Source organism: Myotis lucifugus, unplaced genomic scaffold (genome assembly GCF_000147115.1).
Source record: "Myotis lucifugus unplaced genomic scaffold, Myoluc2.0 scaffold_34, whole genome shotgun sequence".
Lineage (NCBI taxonomy): Eukaryota > Metazoa > Chordata > Mammalia > Chiroptera > Vespertilionidae > Myotis > Myotis lucifugus.
The window spans coordinates 3,933,278-3,945,846 of NW_005871082.1; the positions used below are offsets into that span (position 1 = coordinate 3,933,278).

The 12,569-nt window shown below is 48.0% G+C and overlaps 1 protein-coding gene across 2 annotated transcripts in view; it reads right to left on the reverse strand.

Annotated features, from left to right (window-relative positions):
- STON2 (stonin 2) overlaps nt 1–174 on the reverse strand; it is a 127,804-nt gene extending 127,630 nt beyond the window's left edge. Inside the window, exon 1 of one of the 2 annotated variants that reach the window (XM_014454269.2) lies at nt 71–174. The gene's annotated coding sequence lies outside the window, so the exon portion shown is untranslated. The remainder of the gene's footprint in view (nt 1–70) is intronic. The other variant, XM_023752509.1, reaches the window with a different exon arrangement.
- Nucleotides 175–12,569: the final 12,395 nt, after the last annotated feature.

Consider the following 12,569-nt stretch of genomic DNA (forward strand, 5'->3'; position numbering starts at 1 on the left):
GCCCGCTCCACCTGCGGGGCCCCTCGCCCGCACGCTCGCCCTTCCCTCCGCGGGGGCGCGGCGCGGTTACCGGTGACGCCGCCCGCAGGGTCCCGAGTGTCGGCGGAAGGTGGCCGCAGCGAGCCGGCCGCGCTGGCCCGGGATCCCCTCCCGACGCTCGGCTCCCATGGAGCTCGCTCGGATCGCAGCGCCGCCGCTGGCTCGCGGTCCTGGCGCCGCTCCCGCCGCTCCTGATTGGCCGCCGCGCGCTCCCGAGCCGCGCTCTGATTGGACGGCTGGGAGCCGTGGGTGGTGCCCCGCGCCGCCCCGACCTACTCCCCGCGCCCTGGCGCCGGAGCCTGGCATCCCGGCTGCACTCGCAGCCCCATCCAGACCCCGAGCCCGCGGTCCTGCCCCTCCGCGCCGCGCGGGGCCTGCCTCTCAGGCGCGGGAGGGGCGAAAAGCGTCTCTGCGAGTAGCCTGGGGCTGTCGGGGGTGGGGATCGCCATGGAGTCTCTCCCACACCCCGCGCCCATGCTGGGCCGTGGGTACCATTGCTCCTCCGGCTGCACTCCTACCTGGGGGTTTGACTACCTGTTCGTTTTGATACTTTGACTATAAACTGGGCAGAGGCTTGTAAACAGTGGGTACCAAATTGGGCTTGGGGACTCAGGTCGGACTATTACACACGACTTTTATGTGGTCCAACCTGGGCGCGCAAAGCGGCTTCTCCAAGGTCCTCATCACGTTACCAAATGTTTAACAGTGAGAAAGAAAGATGAGATCTTCATCTCCAAGGAACTTATACCTCGCTGGGGAAATGATGCTGGATAATGATGAAAGCAATAACCACGCTACTGTTTCTATGGCGCATGTTATTTGTGGGCACTTTTCAAAGGGTTTTGCGTATTTTAATTCAGAAGTACAGGAAACAGCTGTCCTACGGACGTCCACATGTCCGGGAAAACGTGTGGGCAAGCGATATCAGTTCTGAGGATGGAGAGATTTTCATCTGGAAGGCACACTCGGTCACTCCATACTGCGGTGAAGAGGTTCAAATGAGATTGTTCACACCTGCCCTGACCGCTTTGGCTCAGTGGATAGAGCGCCGGCCTGCGGACTGAAGGGTCCCAGGTTTGATCCCGGTCAAGGGCATGTACCTTGGTTCCGGGCACATCCCCAGGAGGCAGCTGATCGATGTTTCTCTCTCATTGATGTTTCTAGTTCTCTATCCCTCTCCCTTCCTCTCTGTAAAAAATCAATAAAATATGTTTTAAAAAAAATTGTTCACACCTCCCATTTTTTCTCCCATAGTCTTTATTCCTCCTGGCATTTTCTCCCATCTGCCCTGAACCTTTCTAAAGACTAAAAACAACCATTATCAATCAGGGTGCCACCAGAACTCTGGTCCACCCCTCACAAAAGGATCCCCACAAACACCTGGGTAGACAATGAGTAGAAATAAATAGCACAGTTCATATTTGACTTTGGTTGCACTAATGTCTTGAAAGCAAGTATGTAACCACTTTCCTATAGGTCTCCCCCCCCCCACACACACACACACATCTCTTAATTTATTGTGGTGCCCTGGCTGGGTACCTCAGTTGTTTAGAACATTATCCCCATACGCCAAGGTTTCGAGTTCCATCTCCCCTCAGGCACATATAAGAATCAACCAATGAATGCATAAATAAGTGGAACAACATCTCTCTCTCTCACTCTCTCTCTCTCTCTCTCTCTCTCTAAAATTAATCAAAAAATGTAAAAATACACACATCCTGCATTCTGAGAGTGGAAACCATCATTGAAGGACACATTAGTTAAATCCTAAAGAGTAGTAGCTAAAAGTATGAAAGTATGGAGGAACAGAAGAACCTATAAAAAAATATTTAAAAGTTGCCTTGCCCCCCCCCTCACACTCCCACCTTCAGCAACCCAGAGGGGATTTACTCCTTAGATTTGCATTGTCCCATGAAAGAGTCTGTGGTGATGGAAATACTCTTTAACGGAGCTATTCAATATGGAAGCCCCCAAGCCCATGTGGCTATTAGCCACTCCAATGCGGTTAGTGAAGAACTGAATTTTAAATTGTATTTAAATTTAAATAGTCAAGTGTGGCTAGTGGCTACTCTACCTACAGTGTAGCTTTTGCTGGCTTAGAAGACTACAGCTGTCTTCACTGGCAGCTTGAAAAAATACTGCAGGGCCTGGGAATGGGACAGTCTATGTCTTTATGCCCCGCAGCCCAGGTCAAGCCTAAATCCACTAGAAATTCTTCAGTAAGATCTCACTGCTCCCACCCTTCTCCTTTCTATGAACTCTTAATGAACTTGTGTCAATAATGCAGTGTTTACTTTTGTCTTTATGGCAAGGTGCTCCCATTCCACAAATATTTATGGACCCAGCACTTCATGGAATTCTGGAAAGAGAAAGGATTGCAGACAATGTTGGCCAAAATCCAAAGGGTTGGTCTTTTTTCTTTTTAATGTTTCAGTATCCTGTTATTTCAAAATATTTTTTTACATGCAATGAACATTAATATCTCAAGAAAAACTATTTTAAATATGATAATGTTACATGCAATAAACACCAATTATTCACGAAAAATGATCTTACATATAATAATGTTACATGCAATAAACATTAATATTTCAAGAATAAAAGGATTTTAAGTATAATAATACTAGGGGCCCAGTGCACAAATTCGTGCACCTTGAAAGGAACTGTGGGCTGCGAGGCTGCGGTGGGCACAGGGGTGGGTCTTGCCCCATCCTCTGAGCCCCCGCCTGGCTCCTCCCACCGTGACCCCCGGTCCCCTGTCTGCTGGCAGCCCCACTCCCACTCACTGACAGCACGGAGCAAATGGGGCTGGTGCCAGCAGCAGGTTCGAGCGGTGGCTGCTGCCCCAATTCCCCCTCAGAAGCAGGGGGAGGTGGAGGAGCCCTCAGGGGCGATCAGAGCCAGCAGCCACTGCTCACACCCACTGACCTTGCTGAGCAATCAGTAACCACCAGAGGTCGCCCTGATGACAGCAACCGGTACCCCGCCTTGGTCTGGCACACCCACTCACCTGCTCCACCATCCTGCCTCAGCCAATGCCCACTATGTTCCGCACTCTGCCACCTGCTGCCAATGCCTGCCATGTTCTGTGCACGCCCCCTGGTGGTCAGCACATGTCATAGTGATGCTTGTTTGGTTGTTCTGTTGTTCGGTTGTTCGGCCGTTCAGTCTATTTGCATATTAGGGTTTTATATATATAGATTATTAAAACTGCACTAACATAGTGTGATAGCACAAAAGTTGTAGGAAATATTAAAAATCTGCAAATAACAGGATTACTTCTATTATATTCTAGTATATTTTCCCCCTCTGGCTCTATTTTTGTTCACCAGTTTATGTTGTCCATTATATTCCACAAATGAGTGAGATCATATGATATTTATCTTTCTCCGACTGGGTTATTTCGCTTAGCATGATGCTTTTAAAGTCTATTTTGTTGGATGTGAGTATTGCTACTCCAGCTTTTTTTTTTGTCTTTTCCATTTGCATGGAAAATTTTTTTTCCATCCCTTCACTTTCATCTTGTGTGTGTCTTTTGTTTTGAGATGGGTCTCTTGTAGACAGCATAGAGTTGGGTCATGTTTTTGTACCCATTCAGCTATCCTACACCTTTTGATTGGAGCATTTAATCCATTTACATTTAGGGTTATTGTTGAGAGGTACTTATTTATAACCATTTTAATTCTGTATGGCTAGGTTTCTCTCTCTGTTTCTTCTACTTAGCAATCTCTTACAGCAATCCCTTTAGCATTTCTTGTAATGCTGGCTTGGTGGTGATGAACTCCTTTAGCCTTTTTTGGTCTGGGAAGCTCTTTATTTGACATCTATTTTGAATGATAGCCTTGCTGGATATAGTAATCTTGGTCTCAGATTCTTGCTTTCCATAACCTTGAGTACTTTATGCCATTCCCTTCTGGCCTGAAGAGTTTCTGATGAGAAATCAGGTGTCTGCCTTATGGGGACTCCTTTGTGGGTAACAGTTTTCTTTTCTCTTGCTGCCTTTAAGATTCTTTCTTTGTCTTTAATTTTTGTCATTTTAATTATGATGTGTCTGGCATGGGTCTGTTTGGGTTCTTCTTGTTTGGGGTTCTCTTTGCCTCCTGAACTTGTGTGACTTTTCCCTTTACCAGGTTAGGGGAGTTTTCTACCATTATTTCTTCAAACACCTTCACTATTCCTTTCTCCCTTTCTGCCTCTTCTGGCACACCTACTATTCTAATATTGTTACGTTTCACATTGTCCCACAGCTCCCTTAAGCTGTCCTCCTATTTTTTAATTGTTTTTTCTTTTTGGTTCTCTAATTGAGTAATATTTTCAACTCTGTTTTCTAATTCACTGATTTGCCTCAGCTTCCCCTAATCTGTATTCCTTCCAATGTGTTTTTTATTTGTGTTATGTCATTCTTTATCTCAGACTGTTCTTTTTTCATAGTTACTATATCTTTTTTCATACTGTTGAGCATTTTTAACATCATTATTCTGAACTCTGTTTCAGATAAATTTCTTATCTCTACTTCATTTATCTCTTCTTTCGATAGTTCTTTCATTTGGGGATTGTTTCTTTGTTTCCTCATTTTGGTTGTCTGTTTGGTTTTGTGACTATGTTTTAGGCAGATCCTCTATACCTTTCAATAACTAGTGCAGGACAGTGTTAAAGGTTGTTTCTGATTAATTGTTTCAGGCTAAGACTCAAAGCCTCCAGAGACCTCCTCTGTCTACAGTAGCGGTTCTCAACCTGTGTGCCGTGACCCCTTTGGGGGTCGAACGACCCTTTCACAGGGGTCGCCTAAGACCATCGGAAAACACATATATAATTACATATTGTTTTTGTGATTAATCACTATGCTTTAATTATGTTCAATTTGTAACAATGAAAATACATCCTGCATATCAGATATTTACATTACGATTCATAACAGTAGCAAAATTACAGTTACGAAGTAGCAACAAAAATAACTTTATGGTTGGGGGTCACCACAACATGAAGAACTATATTAAAGGGTCGCGGCATTAGGAAGGTTGAGAACCACTGGTCTACAGACTAATAGGATTCTGACTTGAATTGCTCCAGGCAATCATCCTCAGGTGTAGGGAGCGTTTTTTTTTTTCAACAGGGTGGGGCAGTTGCTTCTGCCTGGAGGATAATTGCTACTTTTAGTCTCTTAAGTGGCCTCAGGGCAAGGTGTTTTCCAATAGGGTGTGTCGACTGTCTTCTCCCCAGGCAGGGCAGATGTCTATGTGGGAAAGATGTCCTCCGCTGTGTGAGGGAATGACTCAGCCCAGGACACTTGGGGTGTCTGCCTTCTGAGCTCTATCCCCCGAGTCCCCAGTCCTGGGTTCTGTTCTCACAGCTCCAGTCCACTTCACCCTCCCTCTGCCAGAGCACAAGGTCAGTGGCTCCACAGGGAATTTTTGTGCATTGTCCCTTTAAGACAGGGGTCCTCAAACTTTTTAAACAGGGGTCCAGTTCACTGTCCCTCAGACCGTTGGAGGGCCGGACTATAGTTTAAAAAAAAACTATGAACAAATTCCTATGCACGCTGCACATATCTTATTTTGAAGTAAAAAAACAAAACGGGAACAAATACAATATTTGTATTTGCATGTGGACCACGGGCCGTAGTTTGAGGACCCCTGCTTTAAGAGGGTGCCTGAACTTTCAGCTGCCATGTTATGCCCAGATTTCAGGATCCCCAAGAAACCACACCAGGGAGCCAGCCAGGTCCGATGCAAAAGCATAAGAGTCTTTATTCGAGCTAGCTCGGCTCCCCCACCTCGCCGATGCAGTGGCAGGAAGCAGAGAGAGAGAACTCTGTGTGGAGAGGGGTTTTATAGGGGGTTGGAGTAAGGGGAGGAGAAAGGACTGTGGGCCCTGCCGATTGGCCAGGTGCAAGTTGGTGTCTTGTTACACAGGATGTGGTCATATCTATGGCGACTTCCCTTGATTGTCATTGGTTAGTTTAAAGAAGTCCTGGGTGTGGCTAGCAGAGGCTTGGGCTTCCAGGAAGAAGCCTTGCTGAGCACATGGCCAAGGTAAGATGGAGGGCGTAGCCCTTACCCTGGGGCAAGATGGAGGGCGTAGCCCTCGCCCTTTCAGCCACTCCCTGGCAGACAGCACCCCTAGATGTTATGTGGGTACCCTCCTCAGTTTGGTGCTCTCTGCTGGGGAGCCCAGCTTCGGGATTATATCCCAGAGTTCTCATTGGCACCCCCCACAGCTGAGATATCTTTCTGGGACTTCAGTTGCCGTCTGTGGGAGCCCGGCCAGCCCTATTGCACCTCTGCCCCTCCTACCAGTCTCTATGTGGTTTCCACTTTCGGTCCTTGGGTATCAGGGTTCTCTCCTGTGAGTTTTCCATTGATTATTCAGGAAGCCTTTCCATATTTCAGTTGTAATTCCAGCTCGTTCCTGGGAGCATGTCCGTGCAGCATCCTCCTACTCTGCCACCATTTTTAATCTCCCAAAGGGTTGGTCTTGATGAGGCTGAAAAGAAGAAGGAACAAGAGAAATTCTCTGCAAGGACCTGGCTCCTTCCCTTCTCCCCTCCAACATCCCCCCTCACACATCCTATACACTTCCAAGTGGGAGATCTTGCTGATCAGCTGCTGAATTGATGTCGAAGAATCTTTATTCAGATTTCCTGTTTCCAACTCAATCCTCTTAATATCATTAATGCCGTCAGTCCACCCCCACCCCTGTTTATGTTGATCTTTCCCTCCCGTGACCTTTCACTGAACTTGAAATTGGTAGAAGGTAATGGCGTTCTAAATGTTCTCCTATAACAGTGATGGCGAACCTTTTGAGCTCGGTGTGTCAGCATTTTGAAAAACCCTAACTTAACTCTGGTGCCGTGTCACATATAGAAATTTCTTGATATTTGCAACCATAGTAAAACAAAGACTTATATTTTTGACATTTATTTTATATATTTAAATGCAATTTAACAAAGAAAAATCAACCAAAAAAATGAGTTCGCGTGTCATAGGTTCGCCATCACTGTCCTGTAATGTGGTGCCCCCAGAGCAAGACTCATTTGTTGTCAAATGGGTATTTTGTGCCAGAACATTTTGTGGGTAAAAAGAAAGACAGGGTCACTGAGCAGCTCAGAGCCTCATGAGGAGGCTCAGGAATTGTTCTACCACGTGTGGCTCAGATGTGCAGAAGGTTCGCGGGAAGCACAGAGCAAGGAGCAGCCGAGCACACCGGGCAGAGGTCCTCTACTCTGTGCATTTACCCCAGCACCCCCTCCCGCCCCTACGCATGAGCTGTCCAGCCCTTCGCTCCACAATGCCAGCAGGCTCTCCTGGTTCACGTCCTTCCTCTCCTTCCACTGAAGAGCTGACATCATGCTCTCCCAGGTCAGTCGTCAGCTGTGAAGATGAGGGATGGGCATGCCTGTGTGATAGAGACCACAGGTGGCGGAATAGGGCAGGCAGGGGTGTGACCAGCACGGAAAGAGGTCACATACCAGGAACACAGTGATGAGAACCTAGAGAAGATCTGGTTGGAGGATGTGTTATCTTACCTTGATCAGGTTGCTGTGAGATTCAAATGAGATCATACACCCGAGAATCCTTTTAATCTACACAATTATACACATAAATTAGTTATTTCTACTGGTCCATTTGACAGATAAGAAAACAAAAGAAGAGGAAAGGGAAACAATATCCCAAGATAAAAAGGCCCTTTGGAATGTTGTGGGAAGGCCTGGGGCTGACTCCTAGCCCTGTGATCCTGGGTCCATGTCTGAGCCCTAGGCCTACATTTATAACGTGGGGGTAATAATACACTGCATCAGAGGTTTTGGTGAGCAATGAAGGAGGAGGTGTCTATGCAGACCTTAGCACTGTGCTTGGCACATATCAGGTATTTGATAACTAATATTTCTTCTTCTTCTTCTTCTTCTTCTTCTTCTTCTTCTTCTTCTTCTTCTTCTCATTATTATTATTATTAGTTTACTACACAGATATTTGTAGCAGAGCTGCAGGTCTCTCTGCACTAGAAACAAATGAGAAGAAAACATTTTCAAAGTGAAGTTGCCAAAGGCTGCAGTGATAGGTTAGAGCTCCTGGTATTTGAGAGATGATGTAACAGGTGGGTAACAGCACAGGTTCAGGAGCCAGGAGGCCTGGGTTTGAATCCTGGTCCAGTCACTTAAATGTTGTAAGACCCTTGGCATGTCACTAAGGCTCTCTGTGCCTCAGTTTCCTCCTTTCTAAAATGGGTTCTTGTGAGGAGTGAATGAGTTCATGTGCATTAGGCGTGTAGGACAGCGCCTGGCACACAGTGTTAGGAATTAAGCGCTATTCATGATAAAACCACCACGTGTCCTCCACTGCCATGGGCCAGGGCTCCTTCTCTCGTGCGCCGGTCCCTCAAACAGGACTCCTCGCCTTTTCCTCATCGGTGCATTCCCTGGCGTCCTCAGCAAATGAGTCTTTGATGGAAGGTGACAGAGAGTGCAGGAGATGATCTTAAACTCTCATGGTTTGCAGACAAATATAGAACTGGAGTTCATAATGGGACTGATGGCCTCCCTCTTAGAAGATGAAAAATATTAGTGGAGGATTTAGGGAGATGGGCCTTCTCACCATCAGGAGGGAAAAAAACACCAAGAACAACAAGGCCATCTTAACTGGAGAGCTGCCGTGGGGCCCCTGGGGTGGGAGAAGCTGTGAGAGTAGGTTTGGACCTGGGACAGGCTCTGTCTGGATCCCAATTCCGTCATTCAACAGCTGTTTGGCCTTCAACCCAAATCACTCTGGGCCTATTTTATCACCTGCAAAGTGAGGATAGTACCGGCCTCAAGGGGAAACTTGAATGATTACATGAGATAAGAGCACAATGCCTGGCATTTAGAAAATGCTCAATTAATGTTTACGTGAATGAAAAGGGCTTTTTAAAAAAAAATCAAACAAAACAGTACTATTGTTTCAGGGAGCTGTGGACCCTTGAAAGCACAGCGCTGCTTAAACTTATTGTCCACCGCTTGTCTTTATCCACGTCTCATTCCCGGAACCAGGGGGAGGCCTTCGCACAGCTTCCCAGGCCCTCAGTCTGAGGTTAATCAGCAATGCTGACGCCCAGACGCGTGGGGACCTGGCCCCGCCCTCCCCCAAGGCCTTCTGCTGGCCAGCTGGCACAGAAACACTCCACATTTGCAGCTTCCATGGCCATCACGAGAACCAACTCCCTTTTATTGTTTTTCTTTTCCTAATGATGGTGCAATCGCATGATTTCCCCAGGAAAAACAACTCTGGAATCGGAGACCGTCTGGATTGAGCGAGGGCTCTCTGTCCCCCTGCCTGAGCCCCTGGAGGGAAGCTGGAGGGCTGGGGGGTGCGCTGGCAAGAAGCAGGGCCGGCATGCTCACCCCAGGCTGGACAGAGGAGCAGGTGGTGTTTCAGGATTAAAAACAGTTCGATTCTAGCAAACCTGGAGCTCACAGTGGCTGAGTGCTGAGGACCAGGCACCTCAGCGGTGTCATCACAATTCAAGGGGGGTGTTTATGATCTTTCTCAGACACCAGCGAGGATAATGAGGCTCAGAGAGGTTCCGGGGTCTCGGGCACACACAACAGTCAGGGGCTTTGCTAGCATCGCAACCCTCTGCAAGCCCCCCCCCCCCCCCCCCCCCCAAGTGACTAGGGCTTCACTCCCAGCCCTGGGACAGCCCTGGTTCCGAACCCTGGGATCCTGTGAAACGCAATTCTATTCCCTGGGCCCAGGGGGCCTGAGATTCTGCATTTGTATCCAACTTCCAGGGGGCGCTGCCGCTTCAGGGTCTTTTTTTTTTAAAAAAAAAATAATATATATTTCTTTATTGATTTCAGAGAGGAAGGGAGAAGGAGAGAGAGATAGAAACATCAATGATGAGAGAGAATCATTGATCAGCTGCCTCCTGCACGCCCCCTACTGGGGATCGAGCCTGCAACCCAGGCATGTGCCCTGACCAGGAATCCAACCTGGGACCCCCCTCAGTCCGCAGGCTGACGCTCTACCCACTGAGCCAAGCCGGCTAGGGCGAGACCGGTGGTCTTGACCTTGCCTGCACAGTGCGATCCCCGGGAAGCTTTCAAATGCTGGCCCCTGAGCCCCTTCTAGGGAGTCCGATTGTGCAGGTCTAGTGTGCAGCCCCCACCCTATCCCTCTGCACAAGACTTCTAACGCTGCCGGAGACTGAGTGCCGCCGGGGCTGGGGCTGAGGCCGCCCTTCTGAAGAGGTGATATCTGCAGGCTGCTGAGGACAGGGGCCACCCTGCACTCCCGCCTCCCCACCACAGAGGCATCTATGCTGGGCTCTGAGGTCGCCCTGGCGCAGGCCAGAGCCGCCACCTGTTTCCTTGAAATAGTTCTCAGCTGTGCTGGGTGACCTCACCATGGCTCACTGCGGCTCCGCAGGGTCCAGGCTGCGATCTGGAAGGCCCTGGTCCCCGGGCATCTGGTCAAGTGGGCTTCGGGCGCCCTCGTGCGTCAGGGCAGCGGAGGGAGAGAGAGCCGGGCACGGCAGGGCCAGGGCAGCACTGACCAGGCTCCTGGGAAAGACGTGACCCCGCCTCTCAACACTTGGGAACTGATGGAATTACAAGTTCTCCTCCTCCCTTTCCATGATGAATAAGCAAACAGACATCATCACCCTGATGGGGTGGCTCAGTCTATGAGGAAGGCAGGGTGTGGGTTGTTGTGACGCCTGGTACTGCGACTTGAGGTCGATCATTTGCCAAGAAGGCCCAGCCAACACACGCAGAGGCAGGACTGGAATCGTGTCTTCAGATTCTAAGGTCTTTGCTTTTCTGTCATCCCGCAGATCTCTCCGGGACAGTTATTCAAATTCTTTATATTAGTGGTTCAGGGAGATCTGTCAGCAAACTAAGTTTATTAGAAGACACATCCTCAAGCTAATTGTGTTCTGGCCTATAGACACCTGGTTTAAAACATGTCCGCTAGTGCCCCCTGGTGGACATTGGAGTTATCGCAAGCCGCTGGTAAATGCATTTGGGGCCTTCCTAGTTCATTCATTAACTGAGTATATAAAAAAAATATGACAATTATTACATAGAGGTCCTTGGAATGAAAAAGAATTGGGTTCTAGGGAGAAAGCTAATTTTTGTAAGGTTTTTAATTGACTTTTAGACAGACACACTGTCAACCAACAACTAATTTGATAAAAATTGTCTTTTTAAAATGTTATACTGCCGAAACCGGTTTGGCTCAGTGGATAGAGCGTCAGCCTGCGGACTGAAAGGTCCCAGGTTCGATTCCGGTCAAGGGCATGTACCTGGGTTGCGGGCACATCCCCAGTAGGAGATGTGCAGGAGGCAGCTGATCGATGTTTCTCTCTCATCGATGTTTCTAGCTCTCTATCTCTCTCCCTTCCTCTCTGTAAAAAATCAATAAAATATATTTTAAAAAAAAACCAGAGCCTATGTTTCCAAAAAAAATAAAATAAAATGTTATACTGCAGTGTGGTCATCTCTAAGGGTTTTGAGCACCAGCAAGAGCTGTTAAGTGAGGGCACAGAGGGGCCCATTGTAAAGAAAGTGAAACGGCTTCCAACTGGTGCCCATTCAGGCTGGAACCAGGACTAGAGGTTCAGCCTCCGGGGACTGGAGCCCCAGGTCACACCCCCTTCACTCATTCACCAGGACTGCAGCAGGCTGACTTGCTGGACTGGGCCCTCCATCACCCAGGAGAGCCCCATAGAAGGTGCCCTATGATCCTTCCCTCCTTAACAGCCCATGCTCCTGACCCACCACAACCCCCGCTAACCCCAGCTCCTCAGAAGGACGGGCCGCATCCCATCCTTCCCCCACAGATCTCAGGTTGCACCCCCATTCTTGGCCAGGCTACATCAACCAAGGGGAGCTCTGGGCCCTTCCGCCAAAGCTAAGGTGGCAGCACTGAGTTGTTTTTAAAAAATCATATTTGCAAGCTTTAAAAAATTAAATGTTGGTGAATTCAAGGTGAAGTACCAACAATACCAACACAATGGTGCCACCACTGTGTTGCCACCACTTGATATTCGCAGTGCTTCTGCAGCCTGTGAAAAGAATGCAATGATCCTCCATGGTTTTTTGGAGGGTTTTGGTTCATGTTTCTATACAAGTTAATCACCACCAAATGCCCTGGCAGTGGGTTTTGGACAGAAGCTACAGGTTCTGTCAAGAGGGAAACCAGCCGGGCTGGTGTTGCTCAATGGTTAAACCAGGAGGTCACGATTTGATTCTTGGTCAGGGCAAATGCCTGGGTTACAGGCTCGATCCCCAGTAGGGGGCATGCAGGAGGCAGCCAATCAATGATCATCTTTCATCATTGATGTTTCTATCTCTACCTCTTCCTTCCTTTTTGAAATCAATAAAAAATATTTTTTTAAAAAGAGTGAAACTAATGCTGAGTCCATGAAAGTAGCACTGATGTATATGCAGTGTAGGTGGTGATTCTTAACTTTTAAAAAATACCATCCCCTTAAGGAGCCTTTCATTTTCCCCCCTTCTAATTCTACTTTTCCTCTCTGCCCCCATAAATCAGGGA